This window comes from Rhipicephalus sanguineus, chromosome 11, assembly GCF_013339695.2.
Source record: "Rhipicephalus sanguineus isolate Rsan-2018 chromosome 11, BIME_Rsan_1.4, whole genome shotgun sequence".
NCBI lineage: Eukaryota > Metazoa > Arthropoda > Arachnida > Ixodida > Ixodidae > Rhipicephalus > Rhipicephalus sanguineus.
In genome coordinates this window covers 92,906,934-92,920,237 of record NC_051186.1, presented here as the reverse complement: position 1 = coordinate 92,920,237, position 13,304 = coordinate 92,906,934, and positions in this window count along the sequence as shown.

The window sequence follows — 13,304 nt, the reverse complement described above, 5'->3', positions numbered from 1 at the left end:
ATCATGCAGTTCATCGGAAAATTCTTCAAGTAGATCAGTAGTGCCACGACCTGCGACAAAACCAAACTGGCGACTGGAAATGAGCGAAAATTTATCTAGAAAAGAAGTCATGCATTGCAATAAAAATTTCTCAATTATTTGGGATAAGATAGGTAAAACTGAAATAGGTCGATAACTGTCAACGCTGTCTTTTGGTCCACCTTTAAATAGGGGCTTTACAATTGCTGTTTTTAAGTCTGATGGCAGAGAAGCTGTCTCCAGGAATCCATTAAGCATGAAAAGCAGAATCTCTGATAGTGCTTCCAGATTCCGCTGCAGTAAAGATACAGAGATACCGTCAATACCTGCTGGTCTCTGCCTTTTGAAGCCGGAAATTATTCTAGCGAGTTCGTCTATTGTTAAAGTCGGAAGGAAGGCGGAGGCAGGTGTTGAATTATTTAAACGAGAACGGCCTTTCGGCACCGAAGAAAGTCCACCAGACACATTTGCGAAGTGGCGATTGAAAAGATCAGCTGTATGCTCAGGGTCACCAGTAAACGCATCAGTAGGTTTAGCACCGCTATTTTCTTTAGCTCGAAAGTGGTTTATCAGTGACCACATCCGCGCCGGGTTTCTGGCAGATAACTGAAACTGATGATGGAAGTATCGTCGTCTTGCGGATCGGATAAGGGCAACCACTTTATTCCTTGCGATTCTGTAGTTGATACCTAGTTCTTCATTACCAGGGGAGCGTTTAAACCGTTTCCAAAGCAAGTCTCTGTCAGCAATTGCTTCCAAAATGTCTGGCGACAGCCAATTGTGACTACGTCTTTGCTTAGCCCTAGCAATACGAGTACAAGAATGTTGCAGACTACGCATTTTCGAGCAAAACCTATCATATACTTCCCCAGGAGAACCAGAAATAATAAGAGAAGACCAATCGAACTCTTTAATTAACGAGTCCAATTTGCGTTGATCAATAACTGTCACACGCATTTCTTTACGGGAACTGTCCGCTTTCAAATAGCAAGAGGCAGAAGGCAGTATTTTCGAAGAAAAACGGCAGGAAGTAAAATAATGATATGCTAAGCGTTGCGTTATGACACAGGAGCTCAGAGTGTGATTCGGCGCTCGTACTGCTATATGGTCCAAACAAGAGCGTTTTATTTGACCGCTTACAACTTCTTCTCGTGTAAAAGCTGTAATTGTGTTTTCCAGGCCAAAAGCTGACAGAGATGAAAGATAATCAGACACTTGGATTTTTCCTGGACATAAATATCAATGTTCAAGTCACCCGTGATGCAAAATGTTTCTTCACAGCTAAAACGCTTCATGACAGCTTCTAGTTCTAGAATAAAGCGACTGACACTATTGCTAGGGGGGTGGTAGATTGCTAACAAAGTAAGACATATATGGAGGGAACACAACTTCAAAGTAAAAATTTCAGCATGGGTGAAACTAACGTTAACTTCAGAAACAGTATACTTATCATTCACAAAACAGCAATACCACCACCTCTACGGAGCTCTCGAGTCAAGAATTTAGCGGTGAAACCTTTCAGCACAAATAAATGCAGGATTGCATCTGGAACGTTAATTTCAGTGAGTACAAAAACATCCACGTAAGTGTTTGCGTCTTCTGCTAACCTTTTGAACTCCTCCCAGTATTTGCGCAGGCTGCGAATATTTACGTTAACCAAAGTAAATCTGAATCAGAGTTAGGACCGAAGCTGCTCTTAAAGGCATCAAAGTTGGAAAATACAAGTGGAGCAGATGGAACCATATTCATTTTATCTTTTCAATATCAGCTTCACTGATTATTCGAATGAGTGAAGCGTCCTCATCCTTCTTGGCAAATATTTTGCCCGCTCTCACCCAAACATATTTGTAGTTGTTTTCCTTGCCCGCCGACCTAGCAAGCCAGAACAGATGTCGGTTGATCTTTGTTAAGTTGTCATTGAAAAAAAGTTTGGGCAGCCCCTTAGAGAGGTATAACTCTCGCAGTTTACCACGCCTGTTAAACCATTTTTCTCTCATAGCAATATTGCAAAAGCGCACCAGAACTGTTGGAGAAGAATCCTGCTTGCCAGGAAGGCGGTGCACGGCAACCACATCATTATCAGAAAAATCATGCAGTTCAAGTTTCACAGCAACATCTTTGAGCATTTCTTTCAAATTTTCATTTTGGGTGACTGGTAAGCCATGAATTTCCAAGTTGGACAGTCTACTGTATTGGTCAGATTCGTTTTGCTCCTGTTGTAAACGATGTAAAATTTTAGCCTGAGCCTCGACAGTTTCGTTCAGTTTTCTAATTTCTCTGTCTCTGTTTTCTGCAGCGCCCTCTGATGGCTTGAGCTGTTCGCAGGTGGTATCATATTGCTTTGAAAGAAAAGAAACTGACTCATCAAGGTCAGCGACAGATCTTGACAGCTGCAAAAATTCTGTCTTAAGAAGCAAGAGGGAATCAACTTTCTGACTTAGTGCAGGCAGAACTTCTAAACTTCTTTTCATATCTCTAATTTCTTCAACCAAAGCTAAAATAGAATCGCTGCTGTTTGGCGTTGGCGGTGCATCGGAAGATATAGCAGAAGCACTTTGCTTTTTATTGGCTCTACAGGTTTTGCATACCCAACCGTCTCTTTTCGACTGCCCCATAGTAGTAAATGTACTGGGAGCTATGCCTGAGCAGCTAGATCCAAGATGATAGGAATATTTGCATTCGAGACATTTCATAAATCGACCGTCACAAGGCACAGTCTTTTGACATGAAATGCACAAGTCTTCTTCACTCATTGCAAACTGGCAACGAAAAAAAGCAAAAAACAAACTTGGCAGTCAGCAGCAAATGGCATACAGTAAGTAAGAGGTGGCAAAAGACAATATACCTGTCAAAAGACGGATGATCAGTTTACAGGACAGTGTCTCGCCGCCGACTGCGAAGCGAACCGCATAGGGTGGGCGTATTATCCTGGTGAACAATGCCAACGTTGCCAGAGGAGCGAGATGCTGAAATCCACAGTGGCGTAGCGGCGTCGGCAGGTATCGATGAAAGCGCAGCCTGCCCGTCCGAAGGTCCCGTACGGAGCAGCGGCGTGAACCACGAAGGGGGCGTTTTCTTATCCTGATGAACCGGGCGAGTTTTGTAGGAGAGCAGGTTCCAAGCTTGAAAGGCAGCTTAGCAGCATCGGCAGGCGTCGATGGAACAGCAGCTTGTCAGCCAAACAGGAAAAGCCTCAGGAGAACCAGGAAATCTGTCAAAAGACGGATGATCAGTTTACAGGACAGTGTCTCGCCGCCGACTGCGAAGCGAACCGCATAGGGTGGGCGTATTATCCTGGTGAACAATGCCAACGTTGCCAGAGGAGCGAGATGCTGAAATCCACAGTGGCGTAGCGGCGTCGGCAGGTATCGATGAAAGCGCAGCCTGCCCGTCCGAAGGTCCCGTACGGAGCAGCGGCGTGAACCACGAAGGGGGCGTTTTCTTATCCTGATGAACCGGGCGAGTTTTGTAAGAGAGCAGGTTCCAAGCTTGAAAGGCAGCTTAGCAGCATCGGCAGGCGTCGATGGAACAGCAGCTTGTCAGCCAAACAGGAAAAGCTCAGGAGAACCAGGAAATCTGTCAAAAGACGGATGATCAGTTTACAGGACAGTGTCTCGCCGCCGACTGCGAAGCGAACCGCATAGGGTGGGCGTATTATCCTGGTGAACAATGCCAACGTTGCCAGAGGAGCGAGATGCTGAAATCCACAGTGGCGTAGCGGCGTCGGCAGGTATCGATGAAAGCGCAGCCTGCCCGTCCGAAGGTCCCGTACGGAGCAGCGGCGTGAACCACGAAGGGGGCGTTTTCTTATCCTGATGAACCGGGCGAGTTTTGTAGGAGAGCAGGTTCCAAGCTTGAAAGGCAGCTTAGCAGCATCGGCAGGCGTCGATGGAACAGCAGCTTGTCAGCCAAACAGGAAAAGCCTCAGGAGAACCAGGAAATCTGTCAAAAGACGGATGATCAGTTTACAGGACAGTGTCTCGCCGCCGACTGCGGCGAGACAATAATAATAATAATAATATAATAATAATAATAATAATAGTAATAATAATAATAATAATAATAATATCAATAATAATAATAATGATGATGATGATGATGATGATGATGATGATGAACGCGTTGAACTGATGATGGCGTTGATTATGGTAAGTAGTGATGATAATAGTGATTATTGTGTTGGAACAGAGCCGTCGGCAAGCAAAGTTCCCATGTACGATGAAGAATGATGATGGACCCAGTGTAACTGGTGTTCCCAGCGTCCACATATGTGGACACTTGTTTTCTTGTAGAACTAAAGCTAAAACTTCCTATGTTTTGGTTTATTCCCACTTTCGTATGTATTGTAATTGCATATACGCAAAAAAATATTTACTTGCGCAGCTGGATTGGCCATGGGATACATAGGGTTAAAGAGCTGCTGTGCTCTCGCAAACGCACGTTGAGGCATCTACCAGTTTGCCCGATGTATGCCTTGCCGCACGACTGTGGTATTCTATACACAACACCACGTGCGCAAGGAACGAACTGCCTTACGTGCTTAATGGCACATCCTCTTTTTTCGCACTGCTTTTGCCTGCCTATTTTCTTACCAACCGCTGCGCAGATGCGGCCCACCTTGTTTTCTGCGGAGAACACGAGATCCACCCCATACCTCGAAGCCACTCTCTTAAGGCCGTGCGAAAGCCAGTGGACATACGGGATTTTTGACACTTTTCTTCTTTCCTGCGGAACATTCTTGGCTGGAACTGTCCCAGGCCGTTGCTTAATGGACTTTTTTATTTTTTCGCAAGCAGCAGCTATAGCATTATCAGGAAACGCGGCGTCTCTTAGTCTTTCCACCTGCGCAAAAAAACTTGTCTCCATAAGATGTGGGCACGACCTGTCCAACGCCGATCTTAGGCAAGTCAGCGCAATACCATTTTTTACCAGGCGAGAGTGCCCAGAGCTGTAATCAAGAAGCGGCTTCGCCGTCCTAGGGGAAAACATCCAACACACGTGTTTTTGTTGGAATGACAGCTGCAAATCCAGAAAACGCAGCTGTCCATTCTTCGGCACTTCGCACGTGAAGGTCAAGCCCCGCCCCTTGTTACCAAACACACTGAGCACTTTAAGAACCCTGCTATCACAGCTCGCTGAATCAATCAATATCAAGTAGTCGTCTACATATCTGTACACTTTCTGGACCAAACCATCTAGGCCAGTTACAAGATCTTTATCAACTCTGGCCAAAAAATGTTGCTCAGGACTGGAGCCACTTTCGATCCAATACAGACCCCTGATCTCTGGACAAAGTTCTTGCCCTCCCAGCCTACGTACGTGTGTTTTATATAAAAGAACAATAATTCTAAAAAACTTTCAACCGAGATACCACACTTGGTCACAAACTTCACTTCATCATTGCTGCATATGCACTCTTTTACGCTAGTCATCAGTTCATCATGAGGCAGTGAATAATACAAGTCTTCTATGTCGATGCTGAATACCGACGTGTTCTCATGGCTGTCACCTTTGAGGAAGTTGACTACCGTTGACGAGTTCGGAATGATGTACGGGTCATCCACTTGCAGTGAGCTCAACTGCGACTGTAGATACGAAGACACCGCGAGACACCAAGTGCCTCTCTCGGACACGATCGCACGAAAAGGAAAATCTGGTTTGTGTGTTTTCACTGAAAAGAATGTCTCCAGAGTTGAGCCTTTCATCTTTTTCACTTCACTGCACACTTTTTCCAAATTCAACCGAAGTAGGAGCTCCCGCACTTTTTTTCCCGCCTCCGGTGGCTTCTCCGACACTTCGCGAAAGTTTTTACGCACCGCTGCACCTGCTTTTTCACTGAACACTCCAGCAGGCATAACTACAAAGGATCCTTCTTTGTCCGACAGAAGAACACGTAGGCCATTGGTGGTAAAAAAATCAATAGCGGGATCGAGACTAACGCCCCGTTTCTTCCTACCTTCAGACCGCGGTAGAAGTTCCACGCACTCTGTGATACACCTAGACTTGTCTTCTTCCTCAACCTTGCGGGACACCGACCTTGCCAAGGCGACCTTATCAACGGGCCGTAGGTTTGGCTCCAAACAAAACTTTGGGCCCAGCTGAAGCACTTTCTTGTGTTCCTCGGGAATGTGGACGTCGTCCATGACGACCACCGGCCGGTCAGGGAGGCGTTTTTTCTTTCTTGTCGGCAATGTGGGACGAACATTGTTCCAGAGAAGCTCCAGATTGTATCAGTCACCCCTCTATCAGTCTGCAGGAAGGGGAGATTTCACGCAGGCATGCTGAGCATATGGTTTTTTTGGTCGACTCGTTGGGTTAAATTTGTTTTCACTGCGTTATAAATATGTCTTTCCTGAATAAAAATATTCCAGTTACTAGTAGCGCGTCGTCCCGTGTACTTCTTTTCTTTGTGTGCCGTTTTTTCGCGCCCCTCAGCCATCATGAACAAATACCAACTCGCCCAACTTTTTACTTTACTACTATATATATATCGTCACACTGAAATACATAACATTTATTCTGAGATTCGGCCGGGGTCCGGCCTTTGATAAAGCCGGGCCGAAAGCTGCGAATATATGTTCTGTTTTTTAGGGTGACTGTCTTTCACACACACACACACACACACACACACACACACACACACACACACACACACACACACACACACACACACACACGCACGCACACACACACACACACGCACGCACACACACACACACACGCACACGCACACACACGCACGCACGCACACACACACACACACACACACACACACATATATATATATATATATATATATATATATATATATATATATATATACATATATATATATATATATACATATATATATATATATATATATATATATATATATATATATATATATATATATATATATATATATATATACACATAGGGTACTTTCGCGGTGCTTCACTGACCCTTTTGTATTTTCTAGAATCAGCAGACAAGATCGAAAGCAGTCACCTCCTTGACAGACGCAACCTAGGGCGTTGTTTATAGCATGTAAGGCAGCTGTGCTCTGTTATACACCTCTTTCCAGTAGTAAGGAGCACATGCATGAAGCAATATCTAGCGCAAAGCGACACAAGGACGTAAAGGAAGGCCACAACACGTGCGTGTCTTACCAACAGGCTGAATTTCTGCCATTGTGTAAGGAGTACGTTAGATAAAAATGGCAGGTTAATAGCACCGTAATCTTAAACTGAAAGGCAGATACGGGTGGCTGGTGTTCTACTGCAGACCGCGTGGGTGTGGACTGATCCTTGAGCATACAAAATGTCAAAGAACATTAATAAACTATCCAGATTCGTAATAGAAGCTGCAAAAGTTGCAAAGTCAGGCACCAAATATGTTAGTACTCCATCACTTTCCTTTTCGGGTGAAGAATGGACATTCACGCACATACAGTAGCCTGTGAGTCAATTACTCTTTGTTTATGTACCGTCTAAAGCAGGGATAGAAATGACACATCTTTGCACGTGACGTATTGGTGCAGCGTGTGGGCATCATCACTCCATCAACATGTGAATCCGGTGCAATAGCCCATTTTGTTGAAAGTTAGCGCACGTACTGTGTCCCTTCTTTTATTTCCTTGTATTGTTTCTGCGCAAAATATTCACAACCAAATGTAAGAATATAAAACACCTTCCGAAGAAGGTTGAAGATAACCACCGGAGGTGATCGCGACTGTGATATTAAGTGTAGAATTAACTGGACTAGTTGTAACATCGTTTGCAGGTTGAAAAGTTCGTTTTGGCAAAGGCTATATATTGGGGAATGAGGACAAACAATCAATTCAGATTGAAGGGGCAACGCGCAGGCGCGGCGAGAAAATTACCAATAGCCATAGTACAGGTTTTATTATGCCATGTCACAATTTGGATTACCTTCAACTTTACACAATCCATTGAAACTTCCGGTTGCCAAGAGAGGGAAAATATGGAGTCGTATCTCATTCACAGGTTGAATACCTTCCTGCCAAATTGCTGTAAACTTCTGACAGGGAGCGCTTAAACATGTCCAGAATCAAGTCATCGTCATATGCGCTGATTTAAACTATGCGCTTAATTATTCTAACTTTGTCTTATACCGTACAGGTAGTTAACACGCAAATGTCATTGCAGCGAGGACTTGCGCGCTTTGTCACAGTCTACCAGGCATCTTGTTCACCGTCTGGCTGGCCTGAAAGAGGATCCTTACCACAACTTCCAAGCAGTCTATGCCAACGCGAATTGTCTTCAATACGCTACTCGCTTTGTCCGCTTAGTTCACGTTATTTGCCCACTATCTGAGCAAGCTGTTTCACATAGACATGGCTTCGTTATGTATAACTGCATTGGTTTCCCCTTAGCCGCAAGCTGATTGGTAAGAAAATAGGGTGTATAACAATATCAGAAATATAAAGATACAGTTTCGCCGCATGAACTAAGGAATGAATGCATTACAAGCAATCTGAAATGTTATGCAAGAGTAAGGCTAGCCGCTAACTCCTTTACAGGGCCCCTCACCAGCCTCTGAAAATACAAAAAAACGTGGGCGCTATTTTCTCCTGACGTTCCTCGTCTTTCTGGCGCACTGCGTAACACAAGAACGGTGATTCACGTGACGTCATTACGGTGCATATGCTCTCTGTTGGTCCATGCACGCGTTATATCAGTTGTCATGTGGCTCTAGTTTCAAAATTTAACAAAGCCTGCGATTCGACGCCTGCCCTGAGTACGACTTAGTGTCTTCGACTATTTTGCAGGCACGAAAAAGGTGCTTCCTTATTAGGAACTCACAATAGGCTATACAGTGCCCGCATAGAGCAGTGAAGGACGCCGCGACACGTTTACGGCAGAGAGAGGTCGATCGAAGATCAGCGGAATTGGTGCTAGTGTACTAATCTGTATTCAGCCTGATAACTGCGCTCTCATTAAACTGCGGGAGACGATTAAAATGCAGCATGATAAAGCGCACATACGTTTTGTGGTTGCGAGCAGCGCACGATGAATGAACGTGTTTGGCCGAGACCATTGTTTAGGGTGAAGCTCGTCGAAGGTAAAGAATCTTCCCTCTCTCTCTCTCTCTTTGGGCACCCCAGCATTAAATATTTCCGACGTCTGAACCTACATAAGCTTAAAATCTGACTCACGCTTTGAAACGTGCGTTTCGAAATCTGCATTGTATATTTTGTCGCACGGAGTTTTACACTATCCGGGAAACGTCGATTTTTCAAGGAGTGGTTTTAAAGATAACGGCACTTTTATATTCAGATAAATGAGGGAATACAGAAAGGCAAGTTGGCGATTGAAGGGGCTACGTAGCAACAGGTGGCGTATTTGATGATTCATATGAGTGACGAGTAAAAACTTGCGGGGCGCTTGAGCTTCGCCTTCAAGAGTAGAATGCGAAAGCTTAATCGGGCCCCATGACCGTTGCCTTCTCAACTGTCAGCTTGGTTTCGGTTCAATGCCTCAAACGTGCCGCAAGGAAACGAACGTCTGTGCGCGTAGAATTGGCCGTTTCAAACAATCCCGGAATACCTACTGCAAGTACAGTTGCGAAATGCGCACTACACCATAATTTTTTTTTCTTTTACGAACGAGCGAAAGGCCCACTACACGTCAGTAAGGCCACGCGCGAACCTACGGAGCTGCTCACTTTGTTGATGCTTTCGCTGCTGATGATGATGATAAAATATGTGTGAGCGCTTTGTAATGGGTGGGCATTTAAAACACCCGCTTGCTGCGCAAATGACATGTTTTGACGCCTGGCGTGATTCCACGCTTCTGCCACGCAACATTGCATGTGGGTAAGTTGGACTAGTTGGTACTCATTCATCTTGGAAGAAAAACAGCACTCAAAAAGAGGTAGACAAACAGAGAGGGAACACACAGAGCGCTGCAATATCACATGCATTAAGGAGACTCCTCCTACTACATACCATTCATATAGTGTTTTTTTTTTTCCGAAGCAGTTTCAAGCTATGATATGGCTCTGTGGCAGAACACCTGCTCCTTGTCACGCAGAAGGCCTGGGTTCGATGCTCACTCGAACCGAAGATTTTATTGTTTTTGTTCTTTGGATCGTTCTGGACTTTTCGCTCACGGACGACGCTAATTTTTCGCCCGCAGCCAACGACTCCAACACCGCCGCCAACACCGGAATTTTTGCGAAACGAGCTCATTAACGCTATCGCGTTAAAACATACTGCTAAACCCAGCTGCAGCTTAGTTCTTTCTTCAGGAGTCTTTTATGTGGCGCTTGTGTTCGCTCATTGTCGATACGTATCCGTGGAAGCACTGGGTAGTGCGTATCGACGCCCAAGCCTTCATTTGGCGACGCGAGGTTTCACAAGGTGTTCGATGGTGTTTGGCCACTTGGGTTCGCTCTCGTGGACCGTATGTGGTGCTTGTGAGAAAGTGGCTGAGCCACAATCTGTGAGTTCGACTGTGATTCTAAGGACGCAATTGATATGCTTGAATGTTTGGTATGTTTGTTTGTTTTATAATCTTTCAGTTTGTTTTATAATCTTTCAGGTATAGGTCGTTGCGTCACCGCTTACCGCTGGTTTGCATGATGAATTGATGTATCCTAGGTGTACACGTTCGAGATGATTCGATATCGTGCCCATAAGTAACACCTCATTCGCCATTTCCGGACGGGATATAACATTTTCATCTCCTCTTTCTTAATCGTTCGAAGGTGGTCGAAATGTTAAAAGCCCCTACGGGCTTTTAACATTTTGAGCATCCTCGGTCAATTCTCGTGTTTAGTGAGGCATGTAAGGATCCTTGCTTAAAAACTTTGCCTCAGTGGCAGTATTTGCCAGCGCTCTCCTCACGGTGGCCCCCTTCAGCAGCTGGCGGGGACCTATGCCCTCCCACTTCAGAAAGAGCGCGGGAGCAAGGCAAGGCGCTTCCCGCAAGCATACGTAATCATTCATGCGCGCTAAGCGACGCCACAACTGAAATTGGGTAGGGTAGTGCTTTGAGTGCTTTCCTGTTTTTCGATATTAAAATCAAGAGCCTACCAATCAAAGACTGACCACGTCCACTTCCAACAAGAACTTTGGCGGATCAAATAAGTAAGATAGCAAAGCCTATCATAGGAAGAAAGAGAAAAAGAGAAATAGAGGGAAAGAAATGGAAGAAAACAGAAAGAGAAAGAACGATTAAAAGAGAGAGAATCAAATGAAGAGGGAGAAGTATATAGAAAGAAACAGATTGGGGTTGGCAGAAAGAGGAAGGGATACATAGAGAGAGAGAGAGAGATACACAGAAAGGTAAGAAAGAGAAAGAGAGATAGAAAGAGCGAGAAATAAAAATAAATGGAAACGAACACAGAGAAGGAAGACAGAAAAAATTAAGAGAGAAAAAGAAAGAAACGGATAAAGAAACAGAAATACAAACAGAAACAAAGACCGCCCCGCTCCGCACATCCTTCAGGCCGGACATCAGTAGTTCGAAGCTGACCTATTTTTTTAGATGGTAGTCTGCACCCACACTACGCATGCGCAGCTCTCCTCCTTCCCTCTTTCCAACAGCTGCGCGTAACTTTCTCCACTTCTCTCCCAGCGCCTGCTTACGCTTCTCCTGCGTTCTCGCTGCTGCTCTCGCGGCGCATGCGCTACTCTCTTCCTCCATCTTCAGAAAAAACTGCGCAGCAGGACGAGACCTCAAGAAAGAACTGACAAAAACGAGCGCAGTTTTTTCTCAAGATGCTCCCGTACCAACTCGCCCACCTTTCAACCCTTGTCTCCTCCTCTACTCTCCTCTCCTTCAAGTGTGAATATAAAGTGGGCAGAGCGCTGCGCGCTTTGTTCAGCGCTTGCTTCGGTTGACTCCTCTGAAGTGCGGGCTCGACATGCCGAAATTATCTCCTGCGCAACGCCGCGATGAGCGCCAGCGTATGCGCGTCCCCTCCCCCTCTCTCTCCTCTCCTACGCTGCCCCCCTCTCGCGCGCCTGTCGACCGCGTTCCCCGCTCTCCCTGCGAGAATTAACGGCCAGGCAAGAGGGAAGGCACGAAGCGCGTAGTGTTCCTCTTCGCGTTCCACGACGCGAGGTCGGTAGCATGCCCAACGAACGCCAACGGAACGCAATCGTGCAAGTACCCCGGCTTCGCATCGCCTCATGGTCCCCTTTAGCGGGAGACGGTGTAATTTTTTGTCACTCGACCACCATCAACTCATTATGGCCCGTGTATTAGGTGACTTCCTGTTTGCATTTATAATGCACTCTGTGCATTTAACGTTAGCTCCGGGATCTTCGATTTTCTTGTATAACACTCTTCACATAATGTTCACGGAGCAACCTGTAATCTACTCCAAGAAAGGAATAAGATATGGAAAACAGGAGTAGTCACACTCAATAATGAAGAATCGTTATATCCGGAGTAGGTATCAGGTACTGCAAAATGATTTGCCATCGCGCGATTGCGCACCTGCCAGACAAGAAAGATGCAAGCGAAAATAGAACCCGCCGCCCATATGATGCTCCTTGTGCTGACTGCGGCATTTGACTACATCTACTGTGTAGCTGTCTGCAGCGGGGGAACGCAGAATATACTAGGGCGTTCATAGGGCTAGTGTAACCCTGAGTCCTGCGTAAAGAGAGGAGGGCTGGCGAAGTCGACACACGAAATTGCTCACTAAGAATAATAATACTTAGCAACCACAAGATGACATTGACGCACGCTGTAGTGGCGGGCTCCGGAAATTTCGACCATCTGGTTTTCTTCAGTGTGAAGTGACATCGCACAGCACATTGACCTCGAACATTTCGCCTCCATCAAAATACGACCACCGCGGCCGGGATCGAACCCGCGACCTTCGGGTCACCATTCTTGCACTCTAACCACTGTACGGCCGTGGGGTAAGCACACCAAACTACGCACGTGGATTAGACAGCACACAGAAGTTCGCTTTTAAAGAAGTTGTGCGCGTACATACGCATACACGTTGGACTTATGATAATGTGGTAACACACGTTGTTTTACTGTACGGAGCAGAGTGTTTAGCCAGGATACCCCAACGTGTGGTTAACATGAGTTTGCACACATGGCTCGAGTAGCAGTGAAGAGGCTTGGGGTATTGCGCTGTACTGTTGCGTTCCCTAACATCTCCTTCTCAGTAACTGCACTCGAGCTTATCTGCGCTTTCTCTTTTTTAGATGCGACGCATCTCTTGCTCGGGGGTATGTAAGGCGACGTGGTAATCCGCACGCGCCGTTGTAGTCCGCACTCACACTACGCATGCGCGCCTCTCCTCCTTCCCTC